The sequence below is a fragment of the Channa argus genome, chromosome 13 (assembly GCF_033026475.1).
Source record: "Channa argus isolate prfri chromosome 13, Channa argus male v1.0, whole genome shotgun sequence".
Classification (NCBI taxonomy): Eukaryota; Metazoa; Chordata; class Actinopteri; order Anabantiformes; family Channidae; genus Channa; species Channa argus.
The window spans coordinates 1,436,516-1,457,007 of NC_090209.1; the positions used below are offsets into that span (position 1 = coordinate 1,436,516).

A 20,492-nucleotide genomic window follows, 5' to 3' on the forward strand; every position below is an offset into this window, starting at 1 on the left:
AAACCAAACAGAGTCAACCGTTACCCAAATATGGCAGAGGGCTCCGGTCAGTTTATTTAAAATTTACATTTGCTTTGTAAATGGTAAATGTTCTGCACTTATATAGCGCTTTTCTACCTATTGGCACTCAAAGTGCTTTACACTGCTTCTTATTCACCCATTCACACTCACAATCACACACGCACTCACACACTGATGGGGGAGCTGCTATGTAGCTGGCCAACACTCACCAGGAGTGGGTTGAGATTCAGTTTCTTGCTCAAGGACTTCTCTGGTCACACATGGAAGTGCCATGTGTGACCAGAGAAGTCAGGAATTAAACAACAACTGCGAGATTGGTAGACAACCGCTCTACCTTCCTGCGCCACAGTCGCTTGTGTGCTTTCTGTATTGTTTGTGTCTCAGGGGATTTCTACAATATTTTGGTTTTAACTGATCTTTTGAAAAATTTGTTTTTCACCAAGCATTGCAGCCTGTTTGCTTTAAGCTCATGATGATGAATGTCATTTTCAGCAATTTCTGTAAACACCACTAATGGTTTATAGCTGTGTGATTTGATTACAAAGCCACCCACGTTTTGAGCACCAAGCATTCATTAGTTTATGAGATTAGTGTTATGGGATTGCAGTATTATTAAAGAGGGCACAAAGACATAGGGGGGATAGGAGAAAAGGGGAGAGAGGAAAAGAGCACCACAATAGACTGTCAGCAGTGACTGGATGTAGCCCTTGGGATACACTGTTTCAGCTTCCTGACCTTCTCATGTCTCCTTCAGGTTTTACTGTATCTAATTTGCAGGGTTAGCACAATGCTGAAGTGCCCCCTCAAAGCAAGAAGGTGATGAACCTACCAGCAACCTATGGACTTACTGTGAGAAGTTTATGTTCGCATGAGAAATTCTGCATTTCATCCATTCTAACTTTACATTTTCCAGTTGCCGCCAAAATGGCACCCCAGTCCCCTACAGTTAACTTTACATACTTTATTGCAATTATACAGCTAGGTGTTTTGGCATTTAATTTGAATATACAGATGTATTCATCTGGGATTGTATGTCATTTTATATAGAATTATTATTATTTTGTTTATTTTATTATAATTATTAAAACTTGAATGAAATACAAAAAAGAAATTAATGCACGCCCTTAATAGCAATAACATGAAAGTTTTCCTATTTTTGAAAAACAAATCATGTTAAAATTCAGGGAAACATATCTTTATATATAATATCCAAGGAATGGTGCTTAGAAACCTTTGTATGGAAAAAACTTCATTAATTTTTAGATAGGTAGATTGTGGTTGTTATGGTTTTGATTACCTAAAAAAAACATTAAGAACAAAAACATCATAATGGTTTTGTCGTAACGGTCACTGAGTAGTATCGAGTGGTGGAAAGTACCAAAGAACAAGTACTTTGTTACTGTGGTACTATGCCAGGGAAGGCTAGAGAGTTGATTGACATGATGCAGAGAAGGAAAGTGGACATACTTAGGAGCAGGGTTCAAGTTGTTTCACCATGGGTCAGATAGAAGGAGAAATGGAGTAGGAGTTATCCTGAAATAGGAGTTGGTGAGGAATATTCTAGAGGTGATTAAAGTATCAGACAGGTTAATGAGTCTGAAGCTGGAAATTAAAGGGGGGATGTTCAATGTTGTGAGTGGTTATGCCACACAGGTAGGATATGAGTTAGAAGAGAAGGAGAAAATCTGGAGTGAGTTAGATGAAGTGATGCAGAGCATCCCCAGAGGTGAGAGAGTGGTCATTGGGGCAGATTTCAATGGACATGTAGGTGAAGGGAATAGAGGTGATGAGAATGTGATGGGGCAGGTTTGGTCTTCAGGACAAGAATGCAGAAGGACAGATGGTGGCAGACTTTGCAGAGAGGATGGAAATGGCTGTAGTGAACACTTTCTTCCTGAAGAGGCAGGAACATAAGGTAACGTACAAGAGCGGAGGTATAAGCACTCAGGTGGACGACATCTTGTGTAGACGTTGTAATCTGAAAGAGATCAGTGACTGTAAAGCACTGGTAGGGGAGAGTGTAGCCTGACAACACAGGATAGTGGTGTGTAAAATAATGCTGGTGGTGAGGAAGATGAAGAGGACTAAGGCTAAGCAGAGGACGAAGTGGTGGCAGTTGAAAAAGGAAGAATGTCGTGTAGTTTTCAGGGAGGAGCTGAGACGGACTCTGGGTGGTTTAGAAGTGCTTCTAGATGACTGGACCACTACAGCTAATTTGATCAGGGAGAGAGGTAGGAGGGTACTCGGTGTGCCATCTTGAAAGAGGAAAGCGGACAAGGAGACTTGGTGGTGGAACAAGGAAGTTCAGGAGTGTATACAGGGAAAGAGGTTAGCTAAGAAGAAGTGGGACACTGAGAGGACAGAAGAGAGTAGACAGGAGTACAGGGAGATACAGCGTAAGGTGAATGTAGAGGTGGCAAAGGCCAAACAAAGAGCATATGAGGACTTGTATGTTAGGTTGGACACTAAAAAGGGAGAGGTGGTTTTGTACTGGTTGGCCAGACAAAGAGATAGAGATGGGAAGGATGTTCAGCAGGTTAGTGTAATTAAAGATAAGGATGGAAATGTATTGACAGGTGCCAGGAGTGTGATGGGAAGATGGAAGGAGAACTTTGAAGAGTTGATGAATGAGGAAAATGAAAGGGAACGAAGAGTAGAAGAGGTGACTGGTGTGGAGCAGGAAGTAGCAAAGATCAGTAAGAGTGAAGTGAGGAGGACATTGAAGAGGATGAAGAGTGGAAAGGCAGTTGGTCCTGATGACATACCTGTGGAGGTATGGAAGTGTCTATGAGAGGTGGCAGTAGAGTTTCTGACTAGTTTGTTTAACAAGATCTTGGAGAGTGAGAGGATGCTGAGGACTGGAGGAGAAGTGTACTGGTGCCCATTTTTAAGAACAAGGGACATGTGCAGAGCTGTGGCAACTAAAGAGGAACGGTGAGGTTACAAGGAACAGAGGTGAAAAAAGTGCAGGACTTTAAGTACTTAGGGTCAATGGTTCAGAGCAATGGAGAGTGTGGAAAAGAGGTGAAGAGGCGAGTGCAGGCAGGTTGGAACGGGTGGAGAAAAGTGTCAGGTGTGTTGTGTGATAAAAGAGTATCAGCAAGAATGAAAGGAAAGGTTTTCAAGACGGTGGTGAGACCAGAGATGTTGTTCAGCTTAGAGACAGTGGCACTGAAGAAAAGACAGGAGGCAGAGTTGGAGGAAGCAGAAGAAGAAGCAGTACTCAAAGTGAGCTGGTACTCTGTAATTTTACTTTTTGGCGTGTTGTGCTAAGTTTGGCCTGCTTACCGAGATCTGCATTCACTGGTCAAAACCCCTGGCCTGTTGTTCTATTTTTCGACATAAACTACTGAATTCATTTTAAAATGTGTCTTCAATTGAAATCAATGTCAAGTGGTTTTAAAGTCGATCATACACTACAACAAGCAGCACTCCAAACTAATATTGGCATTGTCTCCTTCTCCATCTTTGTGCCATATGTTCAGAAAGGGCGAGATGTAAAGCAGGGTCTGTGTGCGCTTCCTGTATTGAGAAATGGGTTAGTTCCCCAATTTTTGCTTAGAAATAGAATAACAGAAATAATAAATAAATACATTAATTAACAAAAATAATAAATAAATAAATACATTAATTCAATAAATAAAATAACCTAAAAATGTGGACATCCTAAAATGCATTAAATCAACAGTGGATGAGAGTAAGCGGTCTATAGTTTATGGAAAGTTTAACTTGTTGAATGCGATGTTGCACTCTTCTCAGTGCTGAAAACACTGTTGAAATAGTAAGTCAGTTAACTGCAGGAAAGAATAAGCATTGGATCTATTGGACACAATTTGACCTGCCTGATTCACAGCTTTCAAAGTCTTACTAAAGATTCAGCGAGAATTAAATTATATTGAAATACTTTCATTATAATCACATAATCAAGGTAACGTTACTGGTGGGACTGGTTACTAATGTACATATGTATTAAAATAATAAGGCTAATTATCCTAATCAGCTGCAAAAATTTGATTGCTATTATTAGATATTAGATTTTTGGAAGAATTACCAAAAGGGATGTCGATTTCTGAGCTCATTTCCATTGTACATGGAATTTTAGGGATATTAAGTTTTTGAGCTCTGAGTTATGTATTTTGTATTATGCCGTAGGGCAGAATGGTTGTGGAGTGTTTTGCACTGTCACCTCATAGGTTGCATTATAAGATAAGATTATAAGACCTTTCTGACAGTTTCAACTTAAAAATTGAGAAATAGTAACATTGTAAAAGTAGAATTCATAGCAGAGCTGATGTATTAGATCGCATTAGATTCTACATGTGTACCTAAAAAAGTGGCCAGTGTGCATGTGTGTCATATATATGTCTGGGAATTATAATATTCTCAACCTGTGATCTATAAAAAAAGTTGGCTGTTTTTTGCCTCATGCTGCTCCACAAGGATGTTCTGTTCTGGTCTGTAAGACCAACAACACAATGTTGAACCTTCAGTCTGCAGGGCAGTGTGATAGAAAATCATTAAGCACTTAGGACACGGCTGACAGGTCCTGAGCCCATAGCATCAACATAGATCAATATAGAGTGACAGCATGACTCATAGAGAATGAGAAAGAGACAGAGTAAGAGGCACACAGTCAAATAACGTACAATAATGATAATATCTTAGTAGGCTGCTTTCTACCCATTTACTGCTGGCCAGTATTTGTCTTGCATGCTGTAAGGGGGGTTGTGCATTTTTGTTTATGAACATTAAAATTTTTCAATTCAATTCAATGCAATTCAACTTTATTTATATAACGCCAACTCACAACAAAGTCATCTCAGGGCACTTTACAAAATAAAGTCAAGCTTATAAAGATGTATAGAAGAACCCAACAATTCCCCCTGGAGCAAGCCATAGGCAACAGTGGAGAGGAAAACTCCCTTTAACGGAAGAAATGGTGGGTTTAACGGTGGGTTCCCCAGCAGTCTAAGCCTAGACTTCAAAGGTTTTGAGCCTAGACTTAAAAGTAGAGAGTGTGTCTGCTTCGCGAATCTAAAGTGGGAGCTGGTTCCACAGGAGAGGAGCTTGATAGCTAAAGGCTCTGCCTCCCATTCTACTTTTTGAAATTCTGGGGACCACAAGTAGGCCTGCATTCTGAGATCGAAGTGGTCTACTGGGATGATATGGTGCTATGAGGTCTTCTATATATGATGGAGCCTGACCATTCAGAGCTTTATATGTAAGAAGCAGGGTTTTAAATTCTATTCTAGATTTAATGGGAAGCCAATGGAGAGAAGCTAGTGAGGGTGAAATATGATCTCTCTTGCTAGTTCCAGTCAGCACTCTTGCTGCAGCATTTTGGATTAATTGAAGGCTTTTTAGAGAGTTACTGGGGCATCCTGAAAATAGGGAATTACAGTAGAAGTAAGCTATTAGTACTTAAATAAGAGATTACAGGTTTGAGTTTTTAGTTCCTTTGCTTTTTATTTTTTTCAGAGTAATATGAAATATGAGTAATTGGGGGTATAAGAATGGATGTTGATTTTGTTCATGACATATGTTTGTGGCATAGGGCTGACAGAACAATATTTTAAAAAACAGACCACAGCATTATAGTGGTCTCTAGTAAACCCAAACAATTAGACAAATGGAACCCATTAAACAAAATTAATTTGATCATCTACAAAAAATCGTCATTGGGCGAGAAGCAGGGTACACCTAGGACAGATCACCAGACTATTACAGGGCCACAGAGAGACATACGCAGACATACAACCATTTACACTGACATTCACACTTATGGGCAATTTTAGATTCACCAGTTAATCTAACAAGTATATTTTTGGACTGTGGAAGGAAACCGAATAACACCAACACACGCAAAGGGAGAAAATGCAGACTCTACACAGAAAGACCATGGCTGGCCGGGGCGTGAACCCACAACCTTTTAGCTTTGAGGAGGCAGCACTAACCTCACTTCATCAATTTATTTAAAGGGGAAATTAGAGTCAGGTGTTTCAATCGATGGGATGACAGTGAGGTGTGAATCTTATTTAAAGAAGAGAAATCTGGGTTTTCACTATCAAAGTCTGATCTTGAAGTTTGTCATGGTTTAAATAATGGAGATTTCTGAACACCAGTTTGATGAAGAGTGGATATTTTCTAGGTGGAAAAGCAATACTGTGAGGCAGACTGTGTACAAATGGAGAACACTGAAACTTTACCCTAAATTACCCTTCCCAGGAGTAATCAAACAACAAAGATCACACCACGAGCAAAGAGTGTAATTAATCAGTTAGTTCTGACTATCTTCCCTCCTCTTTGTTATCATCTGACCACACCTATCAAGTCTGAATGACATTCCAATGACCTGGCTGTACATCCTAGTGGTGTGGATCATGTTGTCATCCATTTAGAAGAGGTGGCTGATGATTGTTGTATTCTGTAGCTGTGATCTGTAACAACTCTTAGTGATGATTTGGCTGAGGGGGTTCAGCCCTATGCCCTATAATTGTGTTCTATTTAAAAGGGGATTTTAACTACAAAATTAATTTTTTAGAAAGGTTAGTGAATTAGTGCTTTCATTTATTCTTTGAATTTACTTTGCAACACTATATGGATGCCTAGTTGCAACAAGCAAAAAAATGAAGCTTCTTACAGTTGGAGAGTCCCTGTGCGACTTCTAGTAATTTTGTACAATGTGTTAACTCAAAGTACACATTTTAATCAGCCTCCAGCTTTACCAGTATCTCCAGTTTGTTTAGTAACAGCATCATCGTATACTGACACAAGAAAGCTGCATCCTTGGTTTTTACAGAGCTTTGGTGAAACAAAGGTGAACAAGGGGGAAAGAATAATATGGAGCTGCACATTGATAGAAGATGCAGAACTGTTTTATATCACAGCAGTCTTATAAGTTGTTTTGACTATATATAATATATTAAGATAACATGTAAAGCCATAAATAGATATTAACAGATGGAGACTAACTGCAACCAAGAATGGAGGATCAAATTTGTCGGATAGTCATCCAAAATCTCTGACTGGGTGACCTGAGCCAAACAGCATGGATATAGTCATGTACAGTGTTCAGCAATGTGTACAAATGTTGCTGTCAGAAAGTCCCAGCTAATTTTTGCTGGGTTATGTGTGTTCTGTGCAGACTCTGGTACTGAATGATCGGTATCTTAGTGTTATACATCAAGATACTATTACTGTAAATTAGTTTCCAACAAGCCAAGCAGTGATACTGGAAGTAACAACCATAGTTCCCCCCACAGTCACTGACCGGGATGGAAAGATACCCCGCACCCAATAACTCAGGTTAACAGCTTAACCATAGCTAAGTGCTGCTACCTATTTTTTCCCTTGCTTTTACTGTTTAGAAAAAGTGAAAGTTGCTAGTTGCCAACATGTTTGTTTTGGTAAAAGAATACATTAATTTCCATTCATGCAGCATCTGTGGGTTTGACTACCTCCAGGGTTTCCAGCCATTACCGACCAGGGTGTTTCCACCAGAGATGTTCACAATTAACTTTTTGAAAGTCTAGGTTAAGCCTCAAGTCTCTTATTTGATAATATGAGTCCTCTCATTTGCTGCTACTCGGCACTGCTTAGATTGTTGCACCTATTGCATTATTGGAAGCTGAAACTGTATTAACAAGAACATACCTGGATACTCAGAAATGTTTTGAATTGCTAGACTTTATAAAAGTATGTTGCACAAGTATTATCACAAAATATATAAAATAAAAAGTACTCAATGCAGAATAATGTCTCTTGCAGTGCACGAAATATCATTAGATTATTATTATTACTTGTGCTTTAATGCAAAAAGGAGGAATTGAATGATACAGTCTGATCGTGGCTGCACCTTTGTCAGTCAATTTTTCATTAGGAATAAAATCTATAAAGTGACACATACTTTGACTTGGACCCATCCTTAAGATCACCATTCGTCCATGCAGATCTGAGTCACGCCAAGTCAGTTGCCATTTCTGGTTTCCAGTTCCAGATCAGACAAGAAATGCATAACTGTTCGTAGAAAAAAATAGGGAGGAAACATCCAAGAACCAAGCAAACATCAGTGTCCAAACTCAGTCATGTTGTTTTCATGTCTTTCTTGGGAAAGCTGTCATGTAAACACGATTTTCCCAGGTAGATTGCTGCTAGAGAAGAACAATTTCTCTAACATGTATACCTAGATGAGGGAGCGACCCTTAACAGGGTGATGTCTGCTCACACTTAAATCCAAGCATTAACGCAAATTTTGACTAAAATTTGAAATAATGCAGAATGTCTTGAAGAAATCTAAATGAATAGCTTTAAACCTCTGCTCTTTATTTTTATTAAGACAATTCCCAGACCCTTTTCTTTACTGCTCTCTCCCCCTGCACTGTGTTACCTTTAGTCCAGGGCATGGCTCCGTCTTGGGAAGCCATCTGGTACCGCTTGACTCGTAGCCTTTAACTAGCTTAATAGTGTGGGCTGATTCAGTAGTGAAGAGGGAAGGAGGGAGACGAGGGCAACCGTTCTACTCTACAAACCATAGCATTGCAGCCACCCACATCAACAATAGACACACACCAGCCACATCACACACATGGTCAATAACTGGCTGTCAATCTACAGATGGAGTCTTAGACGATAACAACCGTCACTCTGCAGTGATAAAAACACCGCAAAAGAAAGAAAGAAAACACTTTATCACTGCTGCATGTATACATGGATTTCCAGAAAACGGGGGCTTTCAAGTGCCTATAAACTCAGTTTAACTTTTACCAAAGAAAGCTGGAAACGCAGTCAGTGTAATAACCCCGATTTTTATGGATAATTTTGTCTTTGCCAGCTTGACATATGTGTTGCTGCCATCAAATTCAAAATTAGCTAATATTTTCCATGAAATGGTAAAAAGTCTCAGTTTCAACATCTGATATATTGTTTATATAATAAAATATGGGTTGATGACATTTGCACATCATTGCACTCTGCTTTTATTTATGTTTTACAGATTGTCCCAACTTTATTGGACTTAGGGTTGTATGAGCTGCACTATAGACATGAAAGTTGCAGAGTTTGTTCTTTTTTTAAATTTACTATTACCAATTATGATCCCATTGTTCACACCAGGGATCAGCTGTTAGCATTCCCCAATACAATGGTGCTACTCCACGAAAAACTGGATGTGTTTTTCTAGCTGAGGAGGAGAAGAACAGGGAACTGAGCCGTTTCAATGTACCAGGCCAAAAGAAGACAGACCAGCTTACATCCAACCCAAAAAAAAAATTTTTCCTACCTCTTCATATACCAATCCCCCTGCCAATTCCCCCCCACCACATACAGCCCCTCACAGAAGCCCAGGTAAAGGAGTAGCTCCAGAGGAAGGCTGCGGGCCCAGATGGCATCAGCTCCAGGCCCCTTAACTCCAGACAAGCTGTGTGGGATATTGCTACACCTGTTTGGTCTGAGCCTGAAGCTGGGTAAACTGCCACAGCTGTGAAAGACATCCTGCGTGGTACCAGTACCAAAGACAACGTGTCCCAAAACACATTATGGTACACATTGTGATTTTGCAATAACAATGAAACTTAGTCAAACTGTTGTTTGCTTTTGCCTTGTCCATTCGGTATAACCATTTTTCTGATTTCTTTGAAATATTTAAAGACATTATAAACAAAATTAAATCAAATTTTTTGCAATTTTCTGTTGAGAAATATTGTTATCAGGAAGGTGATTTTTTTTAAACATAGTAATGAAACTGATCCCATCCTTAATTGTGAAAGTAAGGAGCCAAGTAAACAAGTTCTATTTTTTTTAAACTGAATGATACTTACAGTAAACACACTACTTGTGCCTAGTTACTTCCAACTTTGACGTCATCATGTCCTCCAGGAGGAGCTTTACTGCTGCTAAAATGAAATCCAACTTTTTTTGGCTGTTATCAGCTTCAGTCAGGCTGAAAACAACACCCAGCTGCTGTTGGTGAGCAGAACAGATAAGGTGCCAGAGCTCAACTCATACAGACAGAGCAATCACAGCACTCTGCAGTGGGTTCAGTGGTAGATTGGGTAGAGCGTGGCACTTTACCACTGCCAGCATTTTACCTAAACAACAGCAAACATACCAGAGAAAGAAGCCACTCTAACATTATGATAAATGTTTTAGGATCAACTTTCTTTATTTTGAAATGTACTTGACAGAGAAAGGGCAGCAATATCTAGATTAGCATGCACTGTTTTGTTTCCCCAAGACTCAATAGAGGTGTAGAATCATGGCCAGCACTTTTTTATAAAAAATACAGCATACAATTGAAAACAAAAATTCTTGAACCCTGTGACTCTTTTTAGAGGAATCTAATAGTTTCTCTAAAGGTTTCTCTTCCATTTGCTGTCTCTTTTTAGGCAGATATTTTTAGGTCCAATATTTAAAGCCAAGGAAAAGTAAAATGTGACAAACAAATCAACACATGTTTTATCTGTGTCTATGGCAGATGCATGTTGTAACTGTTCTAATAATTGGAACAATAAATAAAGTACACAAAACTTCCATATTGTCACCATGTCTAGAAATATAAAATATTACCCCACTTTTCCTCTTTTGTTTTACTGATCGTTTTCAGTTTTTGTTGACTCTACAAAAGAAATTAAGTTATTAATGATTTACTCCCTTTAATGCGGCATAACAAAACTTCTGCATTCAGTTGGTTTTAAAAGTCGCCAAGTTGGTTAAATAATCATCTGAGTCCAGTTAATGTTTAAAGGCTTGTGGTAAAACTATTAGGGAATTCAGTTTTTTTGTTTGTTTGTTTGTTTGTTTGTTTTTTAATAGATCTGCTGCTAATAAAACACTAACCTACAATAGGTGTTCTATGTATCTGATACCTGACCAAAAATCACAGACCCTGTATTTTTTAGTACTTGGTCCAAATTAATATCAAGTTCCCCTAGATGAGCATATGCCTGTGGTAAATTCTTGAAATGTCTCACGTTGCCTGAATTTTCTGCAATGATAAACAAGCCCCTTGCATAGAACCAACTGAAATGTGTGTACAGTACAGCCAGCGCCAGGTTCTTCAAAGAATAATTGCTCACTGAGATCACCATGTCATTGGTAGCTTTTTATATTTAGTAAGTTGTACTGTGGCTGAAACAGCTTTGTTATATGGTAAAATTTGCATTCTTTACCTCAAATTTGAGCTTGTAACTTACATCCCAACTCTACTAGAAGTTACACTTGTCTTGGAAGTAAGATATTTACTTTCTTCTTGTTATAGTACCTAAGATTTCAATGATCACATCAGGATTGAAAGTGTTGTCCATTTGGTCCAATCCAATAGAAGACCTAATGTAGCACACCTTGCTAAAAAGAATATACTCTATGATCAGCAGGCATCAGACTGCACAGTGGACTTTAGCTTGCTATGTATAGGATCTTTAGCTACAGACCAAATCATAGTGCCCATATTTATAACCAGCTCTTCTCGCAATCCCCTGCTAGATTGTCTCACTTTACTCACCTGAACATTCTGTTTTCCTAGGTGGACTTTCTTCCGGTTTTATTTTTTTGGTCTGCGGTTTGGTCCTATGTTTATCCCTGTTTGTCTTTATCTTTTAAGCATTTGATTTGGTCACTTATTTATCCTCTTTTAGCCTCTCTGTTTTAGTGCTTGATTTGGTTATTTCTTTTGTTAATTATTCCTGCTTTTGACCATTGTTTCAAATTTATGCACTAGAGCCTTTTAAAGCTTCTTACCCAGTGCTTTAGAGGTTTCCTTATAGGCATGGCACAGTTCCATTAGGTCATCTAAAATTAAGAGCTTAGCAAATACACTTGTTTTGCTGTGGTTGACATGCAAAGATGATTGAAGCCTACCAGATTTCTCTATCAGTTTTGTGGCCATCTCCATTCATAATAATTCAATGCTCTTCTTGTGAACAGAGAAGTCAACTACTTCACCTTCCAACACCAGCTGTGTAATGTTAAATATAGATAATTGATATTTGAGTCATTTTAGAATCATGAATGCATCATGTAGCATACAATCTTACTTTGCAGATAAAGCACTCCACAGGATGTAGAATCCTGCTGCCGGGGTTGGGAGGAAGGATCACAAGTCCATCTTGAAAAATTGAAGTTTTTTAGCCCCATTACTATGGATAGACTGAGTCTCTCTTGGCAATGTAGCAGGTGGATGGGAATGGTTGTGACAGGTAGAGGGTTGACATCAGTTGTGTGAGTCTTTGTGGCTGGATGGTGGCTGTGAGGAGGGACAATCTGAGAGAGTGTAATTTTTGTTTTAATGTGATCCTCTGCTCTGGCTCTACATAATGTGTGACCTGGTGGAGCTTGGCTATTGTCTTTGCTTTGGTATTACAAACCGCAATTTGGCTTAAATGTTAGTCGTTTGTCATGTCACTCTCTGCTGTTAGCTGATGTTTATCTTTAGGACAACATCACAGATTTGGAAGGTTTTGTCAAGTCCCTTTCCAGCTTTTTTTGCTGTGTTTTCCTGAGATTTTTTGTACACAGTCTTCCTTCCTTTCAAGACTCTCTCCGTTTTCTGTAGTCACCTGCTAAAGTAAAATTACATAAAAGCTAAGTACCATGGTATTCTGATCTACATATCAAAATATTCATGACCACAACACACAATAGAATGGAGCCTCTTAGCTCACACTCTTTTCGAACTTTAGATGGGTACCTTGCATTCCTGCCAAACAACAAATAAGTAATGTGCAGTGTTGATAGTTGCTTTTTTGCGTAGGCTAAATATGGTTGGCTGGAGATGTTTTTCCCACTGCGATGGTTTGTGCCGAGAACACTTGTTGAGAACTTAAAAGTATAGTATGTCATAACAGCAGGTGTTCTAAGTCTCAAATTCTGGGGTTTATGTGGATTTTAGATATACCAGTTTAAGACTAGGTTACTTATCTCTGGATGGTACTGGTTAACTCCTGAACTAAACCATTGGTTTAGGGGTGATAAGGCGCACAGAAGCTCCTTTAAATGCCAAGCCCTTAACATTTCAAAATTTTTTTTATTTAAATTCTGTTCCCTGGTCTCTAAGCAGTCTTTGAGGTGCACCAAATTTGTAAATAATAAAAATAAAAAATACATATAAATACAATACAAATAATCAACAATTTACAAGTAAAAATTTTTTCTCCTCTCTGTTTCTCTGTTACACTGCTTCTTACCAAGGTTATTGTCGATGGTTATGTATTGTAACCCCAGATTCTATGACTATGTTGCGCAGCCCTCTGGCTGTAGCATAATGGACCAATTCCTGCGCACTTGCACCAACTGAAGCAGTATTGTCCACACCCACCATTGAGTGGGCCAAAAGTTGCTATTTTATCGCTCTCATTGTTCGCTCAATTGCGTCCGCAATCGCACCATAAGAGAGCAGCAACTGTAGCAATTCTTCCCTCTAAATGATATTTTTCCCTCAGCCAGCAAAAGGTACTAGTGGGGCCCAAAAAGCCAGAGGGCTGCCAACATAGTCATAGAATCTGGGGTTTATTTCCTACGTTGCTTGCCCTCTGGCTGTAGCGTAATGGCTTCACACAGCCAATGGGACAGGTGCTGAGCAGAAAGAGGAAGCCCGGCAGAGCCTTCCCTGTAGTGCACAAAAAGGCGCTTGGAACGGCATATAGTAGACATGCGTTTCACATAGTAGGACAAAGCACGCACTGGCCACAGCAGACGAGAGGAGGCATGCTCCTCGGAAGTGTGAGGAGGTGTGCAGAAACCTTCCAAGGTTATGACTCTCGACCTAAAAGAACTAGTAATGCACTTGGGCATGAAAGCAGGATTAGGTAGGAGAACAGCCAGCGTGAGATCCCCACGAATTGAGAGACACTACAGGGAGACTGAAAGGGCAGAGAGGTCACTCACTCTTTTCATGGAAGTGAGAGCCAAGAGAAGCACCGGCTTCCATGACACGAACTTCAAGGGAACCTGGTCCAGTGGCTCAAATGGGGAAGCCGCCAAGGCACGGAGGACCAGAGAAAGATCCCATGGAGGGGCCAGGGGGCACAAAAGACGCCGCTGCCACCTCACACCCCTTTAGAAACGTTTCAGTAGGGGGTGACTTGACTAGACCTGTCTGCGAATCCCTCATGACATGAGGAGATTGCAGCATAGGTCTTCACAGTGCTAAGGGATAAGCCTTTGTCCACGAGGGTCTGAAGAAAAGACAGATCCCGAGGAAGAGGGCATGAAGGGGAAGACACGCACCTCTCCGAGCACCAGCGCTGAAAAGATGACCACTTTGCTACATAGGAGGGAGTGGTGGATGCCGCCCTCGCACCCTGAATGGTGGCCACCACGCGGGGTGAAAACCCCTCGTCGGGTAGGCGCTCCCTCTCAGTGGCCAGACCAATGGGCGCTGGAGCAGAACTGGGGGGCTGCGGATCATCCCATTGGCCTGAGACAGCGCATCAGCACGCCATGGGAGCGCCCAGGGCAGGCCTGCCAGCATCAGACAGAGTGCCGGAAACCACGGTGCCCCCACTGGCCTTGGGGCCACAAGGATGACAGTGAGACAGTCCTCTCTCACGCGGTCTAGCAAACAGGGAATCAGAGGGACAGGTGGAAAAGCATAGCGAAGCCGCCTGGGCCAAGGGCAATGGGAAAATGCATCCAACCCAATGGGGGGGAAATCTCTTTGCCGTCATCATCACCGCCGGAGGTGCTGCCGCTGCGTCGTTCTTTAAGGGACATATTTGCTCTTTAGACGGAATTGCTCATTGCTGGCACAAGGCTGAAGGAAAAAGAGGGGAAGAAGTGCTACAGTCGCCGCTCTTTTATGGTGTGATTGTGGACGTAATTAGGCGCACCATGAGAGCGATAAAGTAGCAACTTTTGGCCCACTCACCGGTGGGCGTGGACTATACTGCTTCATTTGGCGCGAGCGCACAGGGATTGGTTCATTATGTTACAGCCAGAGGGCAAGCAAAATAGGAAATAGAGCTATAGGTTTTTCCATAACAAACACTGATTGGTTTATTAGCCCCAGCCTCTACTAGATTAGACTTAATACTGATAGCCTTTACTAGATTTAGACTTAATCAAATCCGTCTGGGTGTATTTCTGAGAGGTTAATGACAGAGAGACAGCTGTCATGTAGTAAGTCTGGGAGAGACAACCACAGTAAACGCACGGGCAAAGTGGTCACATGTTGCCGCAGTACAACAGAAACAAAGGACTGAGACCTGTGTGAGGCAAAGATATTCAATGTAAAAACACTCAGCTCAGATGCTGATAGCGCCTTGGGTTTGTTTCTTGAATTTAGTTTATTTTCTCGTGATGACAGACGGTATTGCGTCCCGTGATTTCTTCAATATTTTATGACACGTTTAGTTTAACAGAGGCCCAAAAACATGTTTAACATTTTATTAAAAAACTGACCAAAGGAATTTGCAAGCAAGTCTTAATTCATTGGTTGCCTGGTCTTGTTTCCTCTTTTTGGTGTTTGTTTTCATGTCCTCTGTTGGAGTGAGTTTCTGTTATTTTTGCCTACTGTTCTTGGCAATAAACCTTTTATCATCATACCTCCTATCGCTGTCTCCTCCCTGGGTCCTTGTACAAAAATTCTCACACATACTGGTTTGTTTCAAATTTATAGAGGCTCTCATGAGACATGTCTTTATGTATGTCCAGCAGTGTGAGAACTGGCTTGAGTATTAAAGTGAGGACATTTTGGAAAAGTAAGAAATGTCCTTATTTTCTCACACAACTCCAAAGAGATGACTATAAGTCCAGACTTGGTTCTAAGTTTAATTTAGAAAGAGGGTGTAGGGCATTCATTTGTAATGGTTATGCTAGGGGCGAGGGAATGCATTATGCAGATGAATGTCCTCACAAAGATAGCTCTACAAATGTGTTTGTTGTCTCTCTGTATGCATGTGTCTCCATTTAGTCTATCTCTCTGGCTAAATAAAAACCCACATAAGAACACAGCTTAGATGAGTGCCTGCATGAAAACTATTTACACAGTCTGAACTGAAAGCTCAGTGGTGAGAAAGCAGTGCGGGTCGCTCTGATTGTAACCTGCATGATGTGACAGTGCTTTTCATTGGGCTGATCAAAAGAACTCCCACATATTCTCCCTGCATAATGAAAACTTTTATGTCCTGTTATATGTGCTCTTGCATGGCAACACATTCAAAGAGACATGGTCAGTCAGATGAACCCCAAACTACCAACATCTATAAAGGGCCATACTGGAAGTGGAAAACATTAGAAAAAATGCTATAGTTTCAGTGTTTGTTGCATTATTTAAATTCCTCTTTTCAACATAATTCAAAGAGCAACACATGAAATACATTGGGATGGAGAAATGCAGTGGGGACTAATGAAAGTTTACAAAGGTTGTTATTCTCAACATATGCAGAACTCAAAAACCTCAACTGTGTGGTCGAGGAAAGGTAAAGTATGCATACATCAGCAAGAAAAATTTAGAAATATGAAAGTGTTGAATTATCTTATGTTGGTTTTATTGGTTTATTGGTTAAACTTTACTTTCATTATAAAAGCTGACCTTTGCAGTATTAACTGCCTGACAAATCTGTAGCATTCTACTGATCAGTTTTTGCAGATATTCAGGTGTGATGTCCTCCCAGGTCTTCCGGAGAACTCTTCAGTACAGCTTTTTCCACGTCAGTTTGTTGGGTTCAGATCTGGTGATTGAGCTAGCCAAGCCATTACTGAGAATATTCCGGCAGCTTCTCCAGATAATTCTTACACAAGCAGGAATAATGCTTGGGGATATTGTCTTGCTGAAAAATGTTTATCAAGGACACCCACTTGTCTTTTGGGCAGGTGTGCACTCGGGCTATCCAATGTATCTTTTGTCCTGATTGGATCCAGTTGTCGCACATCTCTGGAGACTACTGTGTAAATTTTTTAATGTTGATCAGGTTCACTGTCATCAAAACAAGGCACCTTCTTACAATACACAAGGTAGCAGAAACCAGAGGAGCACAGGCTGGTCGCAATGTCCCAAAGTTAAAATTGGACACACCTCCAAAGGTGATTGAGAATGGCCAAGCTCAGATCATCATTGCCTATGTTATTTCTTCCACTATTCCCATTACAGTAGTAGTTCTGTTTTTTCTGAATTAATTTTGGTCATTGGTCATTAATTTATGTCTACCAATAAAACAATCTAGTTGTTTAACAAATTTTTTCCCAATTATTTTTAAAAACCAACTGAATAATGCAATTTTCTTTCCAAGCTTCAGTAAGTACCAGGAGCTGAAGAGCTGACTGTAGTGAAAGCTGTAAAGAAGTCAGTCAGGTCGACTACAGATTGGCAGTTCAATGAAATCTGCATGTTTTAACTGTAGTGTTCATTGTTTTAAACATAATTTTCCTATAGTCATATTGTTTGAATTGTGAAAATATTCTGCTTGAAATTCCTCCCAGCTGAAATTTCATAATGACAGAAATATATAAATTTTTATAATTAGAGTTGTTTGATATTGATTTTTTGAGTTCTGATAATGCTTATATGGTTTATTTTTTCTTTCTTGTTTATACCATAAACGCACAATTTGTGGGCAGAGCTTCATACAAGCTTATTGTACCATATATGTATGTGGCTAGCTCAAAGTTAACTGGTGTCTGGATTATCTGTCAGAAATGATTTACCGCGATTATCAATGCCACTGCATATTTTCTGAAATTGTTGTGCACATATAATATCTTTTTCCCTGATAAAAATAACCCAAAAAATTTAAATGGAAGATAAATCTCATGCTTTTAGCACTACCACAGCTTGGATCGCCTGTGATTAAAGTAGCGAGAGAACTGAAAGGGTAGAGGCAAGCTATTTATGACCTGAAGAGATTACAGCAGCTGGATTCGAAAAAAAAAAAAAAAAAACACCCAGGGCTGCTTCAGATTGCATTTTTACACTCTACATGTTGCCATAAAGCCCCTTCTAACAAAGGCAATGAAGAAAAAAAAGGATGAATTTCCGCAAATAACATTAGCACTGGAAATTACAGGATTGGCGGAAGGTGAGGTTTTTAGATGAGAGCATATTCAGGCTCGTTAGAGGGGGGTCCAAAGTGGTGTGTCTGCCAATTGGTTTGGTGCGCTTTGATGATTGTTACACAGTAAAAAAAAAAGTAAAACACTGATAGTGTGATGGTGTGAGGTGCATTTAGTGGTAATTTGGGGAGAGGGGGCCTGTACTTTATCTCCAAGAGCAAAACTGTGAAACTAAACAGGTATTTAGCATCTGCTGCCATTTTGGCAAATTCATTAGTGTGCACACTTCATGCATGACGGGGCCCATGAACAAGACCATAGCAATTCAAAAATGCGTGAAAGTCAACAAAATATATGTGCCAGATAACTCCCCTGATCTCAACTCTGTTATAAAATGCCTGAAATCACATGAAAAATAATGTTCAGGATGAGCAACAGTTCAACATCAGAGAGTTGCAGGAAGCGCTAAGGACATGGACTACTATGTCAAACTGGCAGAGTTGATGCAAACAAGATCGCAGATGATTTTAAAGACTGTTGTTGTGACAGTAGTAGTAATTGTTTGAAAAGTAGTACAATGAAAAAAAATATAGGTAAGTGAACAGTTCTGTCTTATTTTTATTTCTATTACAGATATATATATTTTTTGCTGTCACTGCAAATTTGGTTTGTGTGAGCATGTGAGTTTATTCAGCACTTAAAAGGCACTTATTCACCACGAAGCTAATTAATAATATCAGTAAATCAAGTTATAAGGTTAATTTATAAAGTTAATCTGTATAGATGTCACAAAGGGCTAAGATAAGAAAAACAATTTGATACATTTTGGAATCACAAGGTTTGCTGTGATGAGAGTCAGTGACATCAAGACAAGTTTTGAGCTTTTCATGCTACTGTCACTAAAAAGATTCATTCTTGCTATGACAAACCTTGACGGAAAAAAAGTCCATGGTGACACGTAGAAAGACATTGATGAGGAATACCAAGATGCTTACATTGGTGTTCTTCTTTTTGCTGGACTGTACAGATCCTGCAATGAGGCCACTGATAGTCTCTGGGACGCATCAACAGGCAGAAATATTTTTCGGGCAACAATGTCCCTTCAGACCTTTCAAATTATATCAAGAGTCCTCAGATTTGACAACATAGATACCAGAGCAAGATGTGACAAGCTCTCCCCCATCAGGGATGTCTGGGAGAAATGGGTGCAGCTTCTTCTGCTGATGTGCAACCCAGGGCCAAAGGTGACACTAGATGAACGTCTTGACCCTTTCCGAGGACAATGGCCGTTCCAGCAATAAATACCCAGTAAGCCAGGCAAATATGGTATAAAAATGTGGGCAGCCTGTGATTTAAAAACAAGCTATGCCTGGAATTTACAGATTTACACAGGCAAAGCTGCTGGTGGCATCCCAGATAAAAAATCAAGGAAAATGTGTGGTCCATGATGTGACTACTGGACTGCAGGGTCACAATATCACTTGTGACAATTTTGTTTACCAGCTATGACCTTGGACAAGAGCATTTCAGGAGGAAACTTACTATGGTGGGCATGGTGAAGAAAAATAAACCTGAGTTGCCTGCTGAAATTGTGCAGGTGAAGGAAAGGGCTCCACTTTCTTCAATGTTTGCATTTACAGACATCACCACTGTTGTCTCTTATTGTCCCAAAAAAAAATTGTAAGTGTAAAGTGTAATACCTATGTCTGCTTTTCACAAAGAAGCAGCTGTGTCATCAGGAAGTGACAAAAAGGAGGAGTGGACAATCTGGACAGTCTGACGGCCACCTGCACTTGCCAGCGAATGACCAGAAGATGGCCAATGGTTGTGTTTTACAACATTCTTGATGTGTCAGCATATAATCCATTTTTATAATGCAAGACCCAGATGCTGCAGCCATGGTCAGGCAGCTGGAGAGCTATCGTAGAACTCCATCCACACCATCAACACCATACGCATCCGCATCAGCATCCTCAGCCAACCCTGCCTCAACACCAACCAGGATAGCCAGAGCCACAATTCCACTCAGGCCACCTGATTCAAAAAGAAAGAGGTGTCAGATCTGCCCAAACAGTAAGAACAGAAAGACAAATGTATTGTGCTTCAACTGCAAGAAATATCTCTGCAAAGAACACAGTAAGAGTGTCACATTTTGCCACACATGCAGTTGAACATACATATGCATGTTCTAGCACATGGAGAATTTTCCTCTGCTTTTGAATTTTACTTTACTTTAATTTTAATAAAAAAAGAAAATCTTTATTAGTTCCACAGTAAGGAAATTGCATTAATAGTTTTGATAGTAGTTTTGCTTGATTGGTTGTTGTTTGTTTGACCTTGCAACTTTATTTTAACTATATTTTGTGTTATGACTTGTTCTGCTTTGTGTTTGTATTAAAGAAGTTTTAGTGAAAGAATTTTATTTTTTGGCTTTTTCTTGAAGTAAATGTACAGTATAAGGGTCAAAACTGACCCGTAACACCATAGAT

At 39.9% G+C, this 20,492-nt stretch overlaps 1 pseudogene; it reads left to right on the plus strand.

The window, feature by feature from the left end:
- The first annotated feature begins 14,221 nt into the window (after nucleotides 1-14,221).
- On the plus strand, nucleotides 14,222-19,878 carry LOC137139217 (piggyBac transposable element-derived protein 4-like; annotated as a pseudogene).
- Nucleotides 19,879-20,492: the final 614 nt, after the last annotated feature.